This window comes from Gavia stellata, chromosome 2 (assembly GCF_030936135.1).
Source record: "Gavia stellata isolate bGavSte3 chromosome 2, bGavSte3.hap2, whole genome shotgun sequence".
NCBI classification, from domain to species: domain Eukaryota; kingdom Metazoa; phylum Chordata; class Aves; order Gaviiformes; family Gaviidae; genus Gavia; species Gavia stellata.
This window is the reverse complement of record NC_082595.1, coordinates 26489235-26505037: the sequence shown is the minus strand read 5'-3', so window position 1 is coordinate 26505037 and position 15803 is coordinate 26489235.

Here is a 15803-nt window from a genome sequence, read left to right as displayed (position 1 = left end):
TTGAGCTTTGTGAGTCTCTCACTACAAGGCAGATTTCTGTAGCCTTTTTATTTCTTTCCATCACATATTGGTTACATTTTTTTAAGTGTCTGCCTCAGAACTCCATTTCATACTCACAATCTTATAAGCATCAGATATGCAACAAGGAGTTAATATGCCCTGCTCTTTCTGCCTGTTAGTTCCTTGCTTATGCTTTTAAAGAGCGTGTTCATCCTCTAAGCCAGAAGAGTGCATGCTGAGCTCATATTCAATTAATTACCTGTCATGATTCCCTGAATCCTTCCTGGCATTTCAGCATTCCAGGACAGTGTCACGACATGACACAGGTCACAGAGTACATATTCTATCATCCTTTTTCTGGCTAAAGGTACAAATCCTTTCCAAGTGTGTCACCTTAGCAAGTATTTAGGATAATCCATGCATCTAGTGCCATTAATACCTACTATTTTGGGGAAAATAGCAGGTTTTCTATATTACTGGTAATGAATGGTGTTTGATCTGCTGGCTTTCTTGGAAATACTTTCTTCTGATGAGCTGAATATACAATGACTTGCAATGATTTACCTGTCTTCAACTTGTTTGAGAGTTATGATGGATTTTGGGGTAATACTGCTTTTTTTTTTTTAGCAAAATATCTTGTGGGAGTATATTTAAAAATATTATGATCAAATGTACTGGGTCTGGCTGGGATGAAACTAATTTTCTTCATAGCAGCCTGCATGGTGCTATGTTCTGCATTTGTGACTAAAACAGTGTTGATAACACACCAGTGTTTTGGCTATTGCTGAGCAATGCCTGAACAACATCAAAGTGCTTTTTTCCTACTCCTAGCAAGTAGCCTGGGAGTGCACAAGAAGCTGGGAGAAAAGCAGCTGGGACAGCTGACCTGAACTGACCAGAAATATTCCATGTCATATAATGTCCTGCTCGGCAATAAGAGCTCATGGAATGGAGGAGGAAAGCAAGATGTTCATGATTATGATGTCTTCCCAAGTAACCATTATGCGTGCTGAGGCCCTGCTTCCCAGAAATTGGCTAAACATCTGCCTGCTGATGGGAAGTAGTGGATGAATTCCTTATTTTGCTTTGCTTGCACATGCACCTTTGCTTCACTCATTACACTGTCTTTATCTTGACCTATGAGTTTTCTTGCTTTTGCTCTTCCAAATGCCTCCCCCATCCCACTGGGAGAAGTAAGCAAGCAACTGGGTGGGGCTTAGTGTCTGACAGGGTCAACCCACCACATTAACCAACCCGGTGATTAAAACCAAAATCAAGCTTGTCTGACAAACCAAGTGGCACCAGATTAAGTGTAATCTGCCATTTAATATTTGTGTTCCCTTCATCCACCCCATGATTTAGCAGTTAGCATATGGAAGGTAACACCCATTCAGTTCCCCGAGTCCTATTTACCTTTGGAAGACAGCTACCTCAACTCTCTTCCAGTTACCTGAAAATGGCCTAGCCTGTAAAGATTATTAAAAAGTTCAGGTTCCAGAGAGCTCCTTACCCATTTCTTTTGATGCTTTTACGTGTTATGTCCTATAATTGTGTAAGATTTTCTCTTTGGTATTGTCCCTATTTTTAATTAGGACTAAAGTATTTCACTGTGGTTGCAAGATGCAGATATCCTACTTCTCTTCAGTTTATTAACTCAGTATTCCCTTCCTCCTATTTACTCAAAACTGGCTTTTACTCATTCTTTTCTTTTTACCAAACCTTTAGCACTGCTAGGATTCAATAGGCTCTTAATTTTTGAATTTTACTCTTTTCAGTCTTGCTGCCTGCTCCCTTTGGTTTTCCTTATTAATTGCCCCTGTTTTCCAAGAGCCGATTTGTACTCATGTCTATTCATGCCACTATATTCTCCACTGTGCAGAAGAGCCCATCCATAATGTAATACTATTCCCAGTAACAATCAAACGTTTAATAATACAGTGAATGAAATCAGTGGACCAGCTCTCAGGCGGGAGCCATGCTGTAAGGAAAACTGTCAAAAATGCATTATACCTATGTGTTATCTTTAGCAGTCTTCCATCCAGTTACTACCTTACCATTGTTCTATTTAAACTGTGACAAAATTACAGTTCCAACATCTAGGGGTTTATAAACACCAAATGGAAACTGGTCCCAGCCCCAAACATTCTACACAATGATATTATCCAATTGTCTTTCTTAAGTGTCACAAGAAAAGCAGAGACACTTCATTTCTTTGAACAGATAATCTGCTAAGGCACTGCACTGCACTGCACAGAATTCATTGGAAGAATATTTGTTTATTGTGTGCTACAGAACAGAGGATGCTACTGGAAAGAAATTAAGCACAGAAAAGCATACCAGGCAAGTGATACTTCCAAATATACCCACTCATGTTCACGCAGTCTTTTCAATGCTGGATCTAGTACAAAGCTGTGTGTTAACGGACTTGTTGGTATCAGCTGTGGATTTTCTCTATGTTGATGTCTCTGTATTCCTTTGCACATGAGTTTCTTTCCACCAGCATCCACAATTATATTGCAGGTTTAAATGTTCCACGTGTATCAGTTCTTCTGCTGTTCCAGATCATTACTGTATTATGGAAAGGTATCTTAACAAGACAGCCTCTTTCAGCATGGCAGAAATTCATGGTTGTACTGGCTGCAGTAGTTAGTTTGCCAGAATTCCATTACAGCCCTTGCTAGTGCTTTACAAAACCTGGGACGTTCTTCAGCTGCCCTCACCCACTGGGGTAGTTCAAGCTGAATAGCATCAACAGTGCCAGAACTACGGGAACCAAAAGTCTTTGTTATGTATCCACCACTATAATAGCTCCCATTATTTGGGCTAGGATTGGATGGAGAAGGCACACAAACATAACTGTTATTTTGTTCTTCAATATATTTACCCAAACTTCTGTTACCTACAACCAAAGTCTCAGAAGACACATTGACTAGCTGACTGGCCAGATGGCTAATTGAGGAACATGATGCAGAAAAGACACCTGAGTTAAGGGAAGCTTTTGAAAGTGTGTAACCTAGTTCTATCCACCGTTCAGGATGTGCTTGTCCATGGATATCCAGAATCAGGCCCCCTGTCACCTGTGATTTTGCAGTGGTCAAAAATCCCATATACTCCTCCCAGGCCTGTTCTGCTTGGGGAATTCCAAAGGAGGCTTCTTCCTTTTCCCGGTTAGCATCCATCTTGAACCTCTGTAGGTGGTTTATAATGATATGTGGGAAGAAGCCATCAGTAATTTTGTTGATTTCTTCAGCAACAGCCTGAGCCACCTCTATAGTATACCTGTCTTGGTTGGTAGATACTTTGCATTTCTTATGATTTTGAATACTTCCAGGAGGACACTCATGAGAGAAAATACAAGAGGATGCCTTTGCATCCCAACAGGCAGACTCTCGATCAGGGATGTCTTTAGGTTCCATTGAGCCACCGTGTGGGACAGAGAGAATCAGGTTTATGTTGCCCACTTGATATTCCGTGAAATTATTACGACCAAATATAACCTCTTTGGTGCCAGTGACTTTCAAAAGCAAATATAAAATGGAAAGGAGGAACAGATACATATTCTTCATTTGCTGCTGGAAGACTCAGCAATATGGAATATATCAGTACCTACATAAAAGCAAAAGACATATTTTAGATTACTTACAGCTGGGAACACATGAGAGACTGACTGTTCAGTGCTGCTGGAATAATTAGTTACTGATTAACCTATTTTAATTTTATTCCATGTAGCAGAAAGAAGAGTACTTATACAAGAAACAAAAATGAACAGGGCATTTAGTGTGGCTAGATGTAACTGATGCAGTGTTTCCAAAAGAGAGGATTCTCCCAGAATGACAGGGCAAGGGAATTGGTAGGTTACTGGGCCTCCTTAATTTCCCCAGAAAGCACAAACACTATTTGATCATCCTATCTGATCCCAGAGAATCACTAGATCACAGCAAAATATTTGAAATAATATTTTTCCCACCAAAGCCTCCCTTTTTTTCACCTCTGAAATGTAAGAAAATGCTAACAAAATCTGATAGAACATTGGTATCTCATTGACCTGTGTGAAATATTTTTCTGTTATCCACATGGCTACAGAAACTAGAAGCTATGTCAGCTCAGATCAGCACTGGGCTTGTCTAAAATAAGCAGACTGATAAAAATTGAGTACTACCAAGCTCTATCTCTAGCTATGTTCCAGACTGAGTTAATTTGGTAGTATTTTAGATAAGCATCAGTGAGTGCATTAAGGAGTGACTCTATTCTCTTTAGTTTTCAAGTCTCCATTCTCTTCAAGGGAGCTAAGATATTTTTAAGCTCTTACTAACTCTAGGAAAGCTGGAATTCAGCAAGATGCTGCCAGTGCTTCCTGGTTTGAAGGCTTTACATCTCTAGAAAGATTAGATCTAGAAAGATCAGATTGTAGCTGTGTTGGATGGATGTGAAATGAGTGAGTAAAGTCAGTGAAGAGCAGAATAAAAAAGGATACTTTTCACTTCCATGAATAAAAAAGCCCCTCAATATAGCCTGGATGAGGAGTATGCAAAAGGATGCCTTTGCAGATGAGGCAGGCTGCCCTGTTGTCTGTCCTGTCCCTGTCATTACATCACCTGCAGATACTACACCTGCAGGGTGTAGTATGGAAGCACCCTCCCATCAGCCTCCTACTCTACGAAAAGGAGATGGCAATTTCACCCAAATAAAGCAGCAAAATATTCTTTTCCCACTATGAGGGAATCCTGCTGGGTTTTAGAAACAACCTCCACTGCTCACTGAGCTGGTCCACACTGAGGAGCCTGTACATGAAAAGCAAACACCTATCCTCCTCTCTTCTTTCTGGGCTGAAAGTTCCGTAAAAGTCTGTGAGCTAGAATCAGATCCCTGAGAACCTAATCTACAGTTTTCCTGCAGAGCATGATTAACAGCTTTTTTAGTTTCTTTTTAACCTTTCAGTTAAAAGGTCCTTTTACTTGAGCTACTGGCTTAAAGCAAGTTTTTATCCAAGTCCTTGTATAGTTCATGCTTCCCTAGATTTCCCTGAGACACAGACCTTCACCCACCAGTTCACTGTTTGCATTACCAGAAATGTTGGTGAAAGGAGTATTTTCAAGCATTATTCAAAATCCCTTTCCTCAGAAAAACAGACTGCATATGCAGAATGTGTAAGTCTAGGAATACCTTACCTCAGGTGCAATGGGGCCCAGCACCAAGTTAAATAAATCAACAGCAACAACTCCCAGGTGCTGCTCACCTGCCTCAGGACTCAGGTTTTCTTTGCCTCAGGCTCTCACCTTAAATGTGATGACACAGCTGTTCCTTTCCCACCGCCTGCCAAACTGTTTGCTTGTCTTTTTGCAATTTCTTGTTAATGATTGAATCAAGTCGTTAACGCTACTAGATCATGCCTTAAATTTATATGGAGAGAGAGCTCTGTATAATTCCCAAACTGGAAGAAAGTCACCTCAGCACAGATCAGGCTCTGGGTGACTTGGAGAGTCCGGAGGAACTCAATGACCCCAGACCAGTTTAAAGAGTTTTCTAGACAACATACAGGGGATGCAGAGGAAAAATGTTAAGTCACAGTAATACAGACTAGAACTGCTATTCTGGACTTCATCATAGCAAAACACATACCTTTCCAAAGGATTTTAACTCAAAGACATAGTGTTCAGAGAAGCACAGAAGCACGTGCAGCTGGGAAGGAATATGCTAGAAAACTTACCTGCTTGTCTTTTTCAGCAGAAGGATGAGGTCCATGTTCGTAAGGAACAAAATAACTAACAGGCTTCAAGTTCTCTGTTGATCGCAGGTAAACTTACGTTATCATGAGGTTAGAAAAAAATCCATAATATTTTAAGCTGGTAGTAATCACTGCAGGTCTAGTTTGAAGGTTTACCTATAAAGAAAGTGAGAGAGAGTTGTTCCTGCCTCTGCACCTTGAAAAGCGAAACTGAACTGACCATTGCACTTGGCTTCAACTGGGGCTCCCTCTGCCCCTGAGGTCTCCAGAGGCCAGGCTAAGCCGTGCAGCTACATGGCACAGAGGCTTCATCTGCACCTGAATGTATCATTTCACAACGAAGGATCACAAAAAGGGAAAAAAATATGCACTAGTATACTAGAAGCTTAGCATGCTTTTGTTCTCTATGCTGACACATGTTTCCAGAGATTAAAAAAAACTTGCCACAAGCAGCACAGCCACACCAAAGGCAAGCTCAGAATAGTTAATACAATCAGTAAAGGCAGCAAAACTTGTAATGCAGAGGGTTTTGAGGTTTAATGGCAAAAATGGGCACCCGAACTCTGATTTTGGTTTTGGGGGTCTTCTGAGGGAAGTCTAGGAATTTTTCTGAGACATCACTGTAGCAAAGGTGATAGGATACATCTGTTTGCGTGCAAACTCATCTATGCATGTGAGGCCGTCCATTATTAAAAAAATTGTCTCCACTCAGAATCATTCCAAAGTATGCCTGGCAGAGAAAAGGACTGAAACAACTGGAGATGGTGGACTGAAATATCTCAGAGCTGAAAAATAAAGACAAAAGGACAGAATGGCAGGGTGGGGACAGGGGTGTCCTTTGGAATACATGAAGGAGGTGAAGGACCTTAACATGAAGAATGGAGGAAATATGGCAATTCCTAACAAGAAGGCACAGAGGCATGAAAGAAAGGTAGAGAAAGACGGGGCAGACTACTGGGGTTTTTTTCACAGTGACTCAACAAAGTAGAGTCAAATGCAAGAGCCAAATAGAATCCACGGTCTTCCATGATGCTTATTCAGTTTGGAATCCATGACCCAGGATGATATGATCTCTTTTCCTGGTGTTCTCACTTTGATACTGATGCATAGCAGCTCACAGCTCCACGTTGCTGACTGACATTATCCCATTCTGCTTCTCATTATGTATCACTTCACGTTATTTTTAGTAAGGGGTGCAGAACAACAGGAACCTAACTCATTGTCTGTTGGCTGTGATAATTGGATGTACTGTCTGTCCTTTTCAATATTTTCTTAAAGATCTAATAGTCAATACATGGATATATTAATCACTGTAAACTGATTCAGTAGATTTTAAAAATGCACCTCTTTTCCATGTCTTCTTTCAGGCTTCTCATTGTAGAGTAAATCATGAACCAGGTTCCTATTAAGCTTCTACAGATAGTTATGCAAAATATTAAAAATAATTACGTCAATGTGTTTTTTGTAACTGGAAATTCCTTCTAAAAATTAAAACATTTACACACACCCCAACAAAAAAATTGTTGGGACCTTACATGCAGACACAGGGGTTAGCATTCTAGTACCTCTGGAAACATACTGAACCTGCAGGATTTTATGAGTCTTACAGGTAATATTCCTGCACACATGTACCCACTTGTCAACATGCAGTTGCTGTAGCTGCAAACTGTTACTACAAATACACATACCTGGATCTTTGCATATGAACTGAGGAAAATGCTTTTTGATGATACATATGTGGTGAATTTTGAAAAAAAGAAGCAAAAATTGCCACTAGGCCCTGAGCTACTTGGTTTTGCTTTGACAAAAGTCTCACAAACTTCAGCGGGGCTTTGCTTGGATTTGGGATTGTACTATAAATAACACTCCTCCTTGGCTTAATTCTCCTATTTATCCCTTCCTTAGCACTGACAATCCTTCAACGGCTAACAAGAATGTCAAGGGAGATTTCACAACAATTAGTGCATTATACAAATGTATCCATATACGCTTAACCACAGGAAGATATTGTTTCATACGGGTACTCAAAATGAATGCAGTCAGTGCTAGGTGATTAGAGAAACATTTAAAGTTTCAGAGAAACAGTCAGTGACTGCGTGTTATGTCTGTGGCTCATACATCCTCATATTGACGTGTACAAGAAAAAATTTCTATGAAGGTAAATAGAAATTTGAAATAGAACTCTTCTATGCCTCTTCTGTATTGTAAAGGCCAAGGAAGACTACATTTTTCCCTGGTTTTAGTACATCCATAACAGAGTACAAGCTATCAAGACAAGGCACTGTAGTGGGCTTGTGTGAGGAGCTGAGGCTGCTGACAAACATAGGAATAGATCAGACTGAGATGGCTGAAACAGTGACTGCCTCCGGCATTTACTTTTCTGCCTTCCTAGAAACTGTTCTCTGAAGGAAAACAACGTGGCTGGTGAATCAGCTGCTAGTTAATAACAAGAATTAAAATAGATGTGTAACATACCCCTTAGCTCTCTGGAAGGTAGACTGATTACTGAATAATTGTGGTAATCCATACATACTATTGATTTGGAGCTTCCATGAGTTGTTTCCTTCTGTTACTGTTGGTCATCTGCTTTAACTTCTTTGACATAATTTATGATCCCTGTTTAGACCACTTGAGTTTTGGTAAGCTACAGATTAGTGAGAAAGGAGGAACACACTCAGTATACACTGTCAGATAAATACAGCTAATAAAGCTCAGCTTCACAAAGACTTTCAATAACTGACAGCATTTTGTGGAGCCTATGCAAAAGCAGCAAACTGCTAAACGTGGCAAGTTAAAGGGAACTGCAGGAGCAGCCTCAGAGGTCTGTAGCTCAAAGGCCTCATTGTAGCCCTAGATGGAGAGATGAAATGTATTACCAGAAACATCTGAAAATAGTATTTATGATTATTGAAAATATACTTATTAGGTGCAAGATAGAAGTATGTAATTATTCCACCACCTCTTTTCTTGCTGCCACTTATATCTTATTTCCTCCATAGAGAAAACCATTAGGTAAAGTGTAACTAGTCACAGTGCCATTATTCCACTTGGAATCTGCTCAGGCTAATGCTTCCACCTTAAAAAAATCTGTTACCTGGATATGAGAACAACATTCTCTTAATTCAGGCTATGTATTGGTTGATTAATAAGCAGGCAGAAGGACAGCCACTTATTGGGCCACCTGTGCTGCACTCAAGCACACCTGAGTTTCCATTAGAGGTCTACAAGGCTGTTCTTTACCAGGCACAGTTTGATTTAATCACAGGATGCAGCTGTAGACAGAAAGTACCACTGGAGGGAAAAATGCACTTATGTAACAGACAAGCAGGGGCGGGAGAAAACTAGTTCCGTTAGCAACAGAGCTAATGAAGCCTCATTTCCTGCCCCCCTCCCTCAATCTTCCTGGTTTCCAGATGAGGGAAACCATTTCCTTTAGTAGGAGAAAGACAGACAACAATCTACTTCCAAAAAGCAGGTTTTCCAGGTTTAGGAATATTCCCTGCCCATATGTCAACGTCACATCTAAAGGAGATCGGAGAGCGTCCCAGGCTCACCCCTTTCTGTAGCCTTCACACAAAGGAAAGCCTACACTAATCGTGAATTGTACAGCATGATCAGGGCAGCAAGACCCTAGGGCACTCCATGGCATAGACCAAAGGTTAAACTCTGTACGCTACCACAGAGTAACACCAGGGACAAGTATAAACTGGGAGGGGGGTGGCTGGAGAGCAGCCCTGCAGAAAGGGATCTGGGGCTGCTGGTTGACAGCAGGCTCAGTATGAGTCGGCAGTGTGCCCTGGCAGTCAAGAGGGCAAACCGCGTCCTGGGGTGCATCAAACACAGTATAACCAGCCGATCAAAAGAGGGGATTATCCCGCTGTATGCAGCATTGGTGTGGCCTCACCTGGAGTACTGTGTGCAGTTCTGGGCCCCACAATTTAAGAGGGATATTGAGGTCCTTGAATGCGTCCAGAAGACAGCAACAAAGCTGGTGAAAGGGCTGGTGGGAATGTCCTACAAGGAGCTGCTGAGGACTTCGGGCTTGTCTAGTTTGAAGAAAAGGAGGCTGAGGGGCGACCTCATTGCTCTCTACAGCTTCCTGAGGAGGGGAAGTGGAGAGGGAGGTGCTGATCTCTTCTCCCTGGTATCCTGTGATAGGACGTGTGGGAATGGTTCAAAGCTGCACCAGGGTAGGTTTAGACTGGACATTAGGAAGCATTCCTTTACCGAGAGGGTGGTCAAACACTGGAATAGGCTTCCTAAGAGGTGGTTGATGCCCCAAGCCTGTCAGTGTTGAAGAGACATTTGGACAATGCCCTTAACAACATGCTTTAACTTTTGGTCAGCCCAGAATTGGTCAGGCAGTTGGACTAGATGATCATTGTAGGTCCTTTCCAACTGCAATATTCTATTCTATTCTATTCTATTCTATTCTATTCCTCTCCACATTTTCATCAATTGGACAGAGTATCTTCAAGACTTGTAGCCCTTTGTCAAATTACATGAAAATAACTCTATGGCTTCAATATTTATTGCAGGTACACATTCAGGCAAGAGGCATGAGCATGTAAGTCTTCTTTCCTTAGAAGAAGAGGAGGAAAAATGGCAAGTCCCAAATGCATTATCTGTTAAGAAACAAGTGGAGACTAAAGCAGAATAGAGCGTGCCCCCAGCCAGGAGAGCCAGCCATGTCCCCCTCAATGTCCCTGCCCCCTTGGGTGCAGTAACTCTGTCCTTTGTGCATCCCACTGTGTTGGAGGCCCCTGTGGACTCACTGGGATGGAAGGAGACCCTGTATTTTAGGGTAGGGAGCACAGTTGGAGGAGTCAAGAGAGGAGCCTCCTACGTGTTCCCTCCCTTCAGCCATTACTAATTTGGAAGAAGGGGCTGTAATGAAATTCTGGAAAGCATCTGATTAGTGCTGGGGAAAAAAAATCTAAAGACACTATCCTCCTGCAAAATGGGTTGGAAAGCACTTTATTTTCAATACCTTTCAAATGCTCTTGTTCTGCATTCTGTTTTCAGTGTCACCTGATGTCCCATAGTGAAAACTAATACTGAAGCAAGCAGAAGGGATGGGGACCTGAGCAGGACATGAGCTTTCTTCTCCTTTTCTGGCAAAATGGCCAAAAGCAGAGGGGTGTTAGAGACACAGATGAGAGCTTTCTGCGACTGCATTACTGCTATGCTACTTCTCAGTGACTAGCAACTAAAAAGGGTTGTCACTTCTTACCAAGGAGAACTCTTCAGAATGAGTCTGTGCCTGGCACTACAGCAATTTAAACGTTTTTGTTTAAATTATCCAATTTTTCAGAATTTTTGGAATATGAACAAGTGGACAGTCTTCCTCCTAGACACTGATACATACCTTTGTTTTCATGACGAACATTGGTAGGAAAGTGCCCGTGGGTCCTCCTTCTTACAAATGAGAATTACTGCTTCAGCACTCAAAGCAAACTCAGAGAACTCATAGAAAAGGAGCAGATGACCAAATCAAAATGTTTGCAACACATCGTGATGGCAGAGAGCAAGCTTCCACTGGCAGTAAGATGGGCGGGGATCACACAAATTATGCTTCCACCCATTTCCACAGGATTACTCATGAACAGCTTGTTTTCGCTATTCACTGGCAACACGTGGATTAGTGGTCCTTTGCCTTCACTGGAAAAACCCAGGACACAAAGAGAAGGTCAGATGATCTTGGCACCTCCAGCGAAGCATGCTATTGACAGACATCCACTTCAAACATTACTTAGCTGGGGTTGAGCTTAACAAGCTTCACCAGGTATTATTTCGCAGATCTGTGTTCCCTTCACTACCACATTCTCACGAAGAAGCTGATGGGTACAAACCTTACCAAAGCAGTAAGGTTTGCCCAGGAAGGGAATACCAAATCACCCGCACAGATCTCTTCCCTGGAAAATGAATCCAAGAGCTGTGTTCACCCAGCAGTGAGCAGATAGGAACTGTGACCAGCCTAATGAGGTTACCTGGGATTCTGATGCAGGAAATTAATATGGCTTTTCTTCTGTTCCCTTCTGTACCCGTTGGGTACAGCCTGCGAACAGCATTAGCAGTTCAACAGAATTATTTGATAAGTAAGTGAGATACTGGTCAAATAAATTAGGCTCTTGGCTGAAGCAGATGGCAGTTGCAATATTTACTAGATAATCCAGGTTTTTAATGACTTTACTAACATTATTGGTACAATATTTTCCTGGTAAATGAGCAGCTTTTAAATACATTTCCTTTGCTACTAAATATAGTTTTAAGGATGCCTTCCTCTAGACTTTTCTCAAGTGTGTACAGGTATGTACATGAGTTTGCTTGTGCTATTAAGGCCTGGCTTCTCAGCTAAGCTAAAAAAAAAGCGTGAAAATATACTGTCCATAAATGGAGATTTCAATAAAAGGCAGATAAAGGGTGCCGTAATTGTAATACTGCTACCTATCAGAGAAAAATCAAATTTCTTTTCTAACAAATTGATTAAATGGTCCAATTAACTGCCAGTCAGACTTTCTGAAATAGAACTGATCAAATTCTTAAGCAGTGAAGACAATATAGTAGCAATAATAAGGAATTCACTGAAATTTTGTAAAAACTAGTATAAAACAGACACCTGATCTACTAATGTCACCATAGCTGATTCTCTGACTGTGAGCTTCAGCACAGTGCCAGTTTTCATTCTGAGTATTTTAATCTACCCCATGAAGACAATTCCAGCAGTGCCAGACAATGTAGGGAAGGAAGTTTACTAAAAATCTGCAAGATGTCCTTGTCCATTGTAGTGCATAGTGAGGACAAAATTAATTTTGCTTTACCTTGGCTGTGTAAAGGTTAGTTGTCTACATCAGACCTAGTGATCCCATTTCCTCTCTACAGTCAGTTTTGAGAAAGAAGCAGTTCTAGAGGTACTTCAGTGCACTTATCTTGGGAACCTACCTTAAATTTCCATTAGGGGTCAACAGGGCTCTACTCTGTATAGCTCTTCTTTTTTCTTACGTTATAAAAAACAATTGTAAAGGAAACAAAATATTTCTGCTACACTTTCTATTTCCAGGTCTATTTGAAATGTATTCTGCCAGTCACTCTTACAAAACTGCCCAAGGAAATGAAAAGCATACAACAGGGATTTGGCATAGTAATTTCTAGCCTTGGCAACTTCTCCAGATACACAAGCTACTTGTGAAAGGAAAGGATTGTGTACATTATTATAAGTCTTGTAACTAACCACAACGTGGTGCTACTTCCCGGTTTCATCTGGTACCTATGGGAAATAAAACTGCAATACTACAGTATTCTTTAAAGGAATAACTCACCAAAGTATTATCATCTAACTACTTCCCTCTAAGAGACACTGTTGACCTTAAAGACCAGTATCTTTTGCCAGTTTCAGTCAAGATAGCTCTACTGAAACCAAGAAAGACTTTGACTCATTGTATAAAACTTCCATTATTTTATAGAATTTATGAGATGTTATGAAGGTGGATCATGGATAATCAGGCTGAAGACATTTGTAAAAAACTGACCATTAATGCATATCATGCTAGCTCTTCAACTCCCAGATAACCACCCTTTCAAATTAAGGAATTGAAGAGGAAAATCTGAGCTGGGCAAGAATTCTGTAGCTCTGGCTTCCTTCAATGCAAGTTCCTTGGCTCCAGTGCTTCTGACTCTGAGGTTCACCTTATGACTATTTTTAATGTAATCTACAGAAAATAGTCAAAAGTAGATTTAATTGAATTGCACATGACATTTTGAATTATATGGATATATTATATTGTCTACCCTGATTATAGTTCTTCCCAAGAACACAGCAGTTTGAGGGAAAAAGAGATGTCAGAATTGATATAAGAACATACTCTTAAGAGAAGCGCTCCTAATCCAAACAGAATTCTAATTTCAATTGAATTTAAAACTTCTGGAGCATGTCAAATATAGACAGAATCATGGAATGAAAAAAGAATCAGTAAAGAGGAATCTAATCAATATTTTCAGCTTTAAAACATCTTATGCTGTCACTGTGGCCAAATTATTTATATTCATTTCTCAGTGCACACATGATATTCTTAAGAAGTTGTAATTCAGATGTGCTCTTTTCAAAATGCATTGAATTTAAGCCTTGCTGTCCACTGTCTGGAAACACTGCTTTTCTGCCCTGCTGACTGAGTCATCCATGTAACGGAGTCAAAACTTCAAAAGAACTATACAGACTTCAAAATGGCAAGCAGAAAAATAAACTGTTCCCCGGTAGATATCAGCCTAGATATATTTCTCACTGCAAATTTTGTTTTAATTTAAGCAAGCATACCTTTATGTTAACGAACAAGGAAAGAAGCTTTATTACATATTTCAAACTCAAAACTCGTCAATTGTTGTTCATTTTACTCCAGACAATATATTTTTCACTTGTAACTTGAAATCTTTGCAGTGGGACTGCAGTGCTAACATCTCAGATGGCTTGTGTTGTGGCTAACGTGACTGGCACTGGCCCTGATGTGGGAAATGTAACTCTGTGCTCTGACCAGCCCACTGCCAGAGGGCTGTTTCCTTCATTTCCACATCTGGCTGGGCCTTCTGAGGTGAGAGTAGGATCTCATCATGACACATCAGACACATCACACAAGGGTAAGCCCATCCGATAGTTCCTACATGTGTAGGAAACAGAGGGGGAAAAAAAAAGCTAGCTCTTCAAGGTACTCTAAAGTGAATTTATGCTATTGCATTTATACTAGTTACTGCATTTATGCAATATTTATTTATTTGTGCTATTCCATAAGGCCTGGAGGGACATGTACAATCATGTTGCTCAGGAATGGAAAACTTTATACATAGAAATAAGTAATTTCCTGTTTGTAATTACAAATGGACCAAATACTCAAACTCTGTGAAATTTCAAGCAAAGTACTACGCTTGATTCTTCTTCATCTCTATCACGTTTCCTCCATTCCAAGACAATATTATGATTTCTCAAACTCTCTTCATAGAGACAGACATGTCCCCTTATCAGGATTCAGTCACCAGCTTCACAGATCTCCACTAAGAGCAGCTTAATAAAGAAGTTAAACATGCTTTATCTTTTAATTTCAGAAAATCAGTAACTAAAAATACCTACTCCAGTGCAGTGGTAATTTTTATTCTAGAGTGTTGGCAAGACTTCTGGTCCACTGATCTCATTACTTGCAGCTGGAAACATGCACACACCCTTGCATTTGTCCCAGTCTTATCTGAGTATTAGCTCAACAAATGAAGCAGACACGCAGGTTTTTATGAGTGCAGAGAAAATTTGGATAATTCAGTATTGCATGCATAGTCTCTCTTGTGTTCTAATTCTCTCCCCATTTTTAACTGAGTTTCTGGACTGCATTTGTTCTCTTTAGCAATATATGAAAACATATTTCCTGAGGACAAGAAATATCAGAAGTAAAATCAACCTGAGTCTGTTCTAGGTTCCAGCACCTGTGTTACCAGTAGGAAGAAATTAAGGTTGGCACTGTAGGGTCCCTTGTTGTCCCAGTCTGTGGTATGTGCAGAGCACATGTTGGCTATCAAACTATGGTTTACTGTGTTTAATGTGTCAAATAGGCAGAATGAGATAGTGCAACAGATGGTTAAATACAAACTCAATCCCATGCATGAGATGTCCCAAAACATTAACTAGATCTGTGAAACAAAAATGTTAGTTGTATGCCTTTTTGTGTGTAGTTGGACTATTCTTGTAAAACTCCCTTGTGTGCCACTTCAAATTTCAGTATGGATGTTCATGGATTTTTTAAATGAAAGCAGTTATAGTAGTATGTAAATACAGATCTAAAATTCCAACTTCGACCATCAATTCTTACATTAACCCCAGGGTTTCACTGCTGTAACATCTGTCCCTCACCTCTTCCTTTGCAGTCAGTGACCTGCTTCCAATCCCTCCCTCCCTCCCCACTCACTGGGTTAGCTACAGGACTCAGTCCTTTGTCCTGCCAAAATTCTGTGATGCCTTTTCATTCCAGTATACTTAATGTTTATAATTTTCATGTTCATTGTTGTTATCCATGTGCTGTCTTCAACTGCATGTCATGGATCTTTT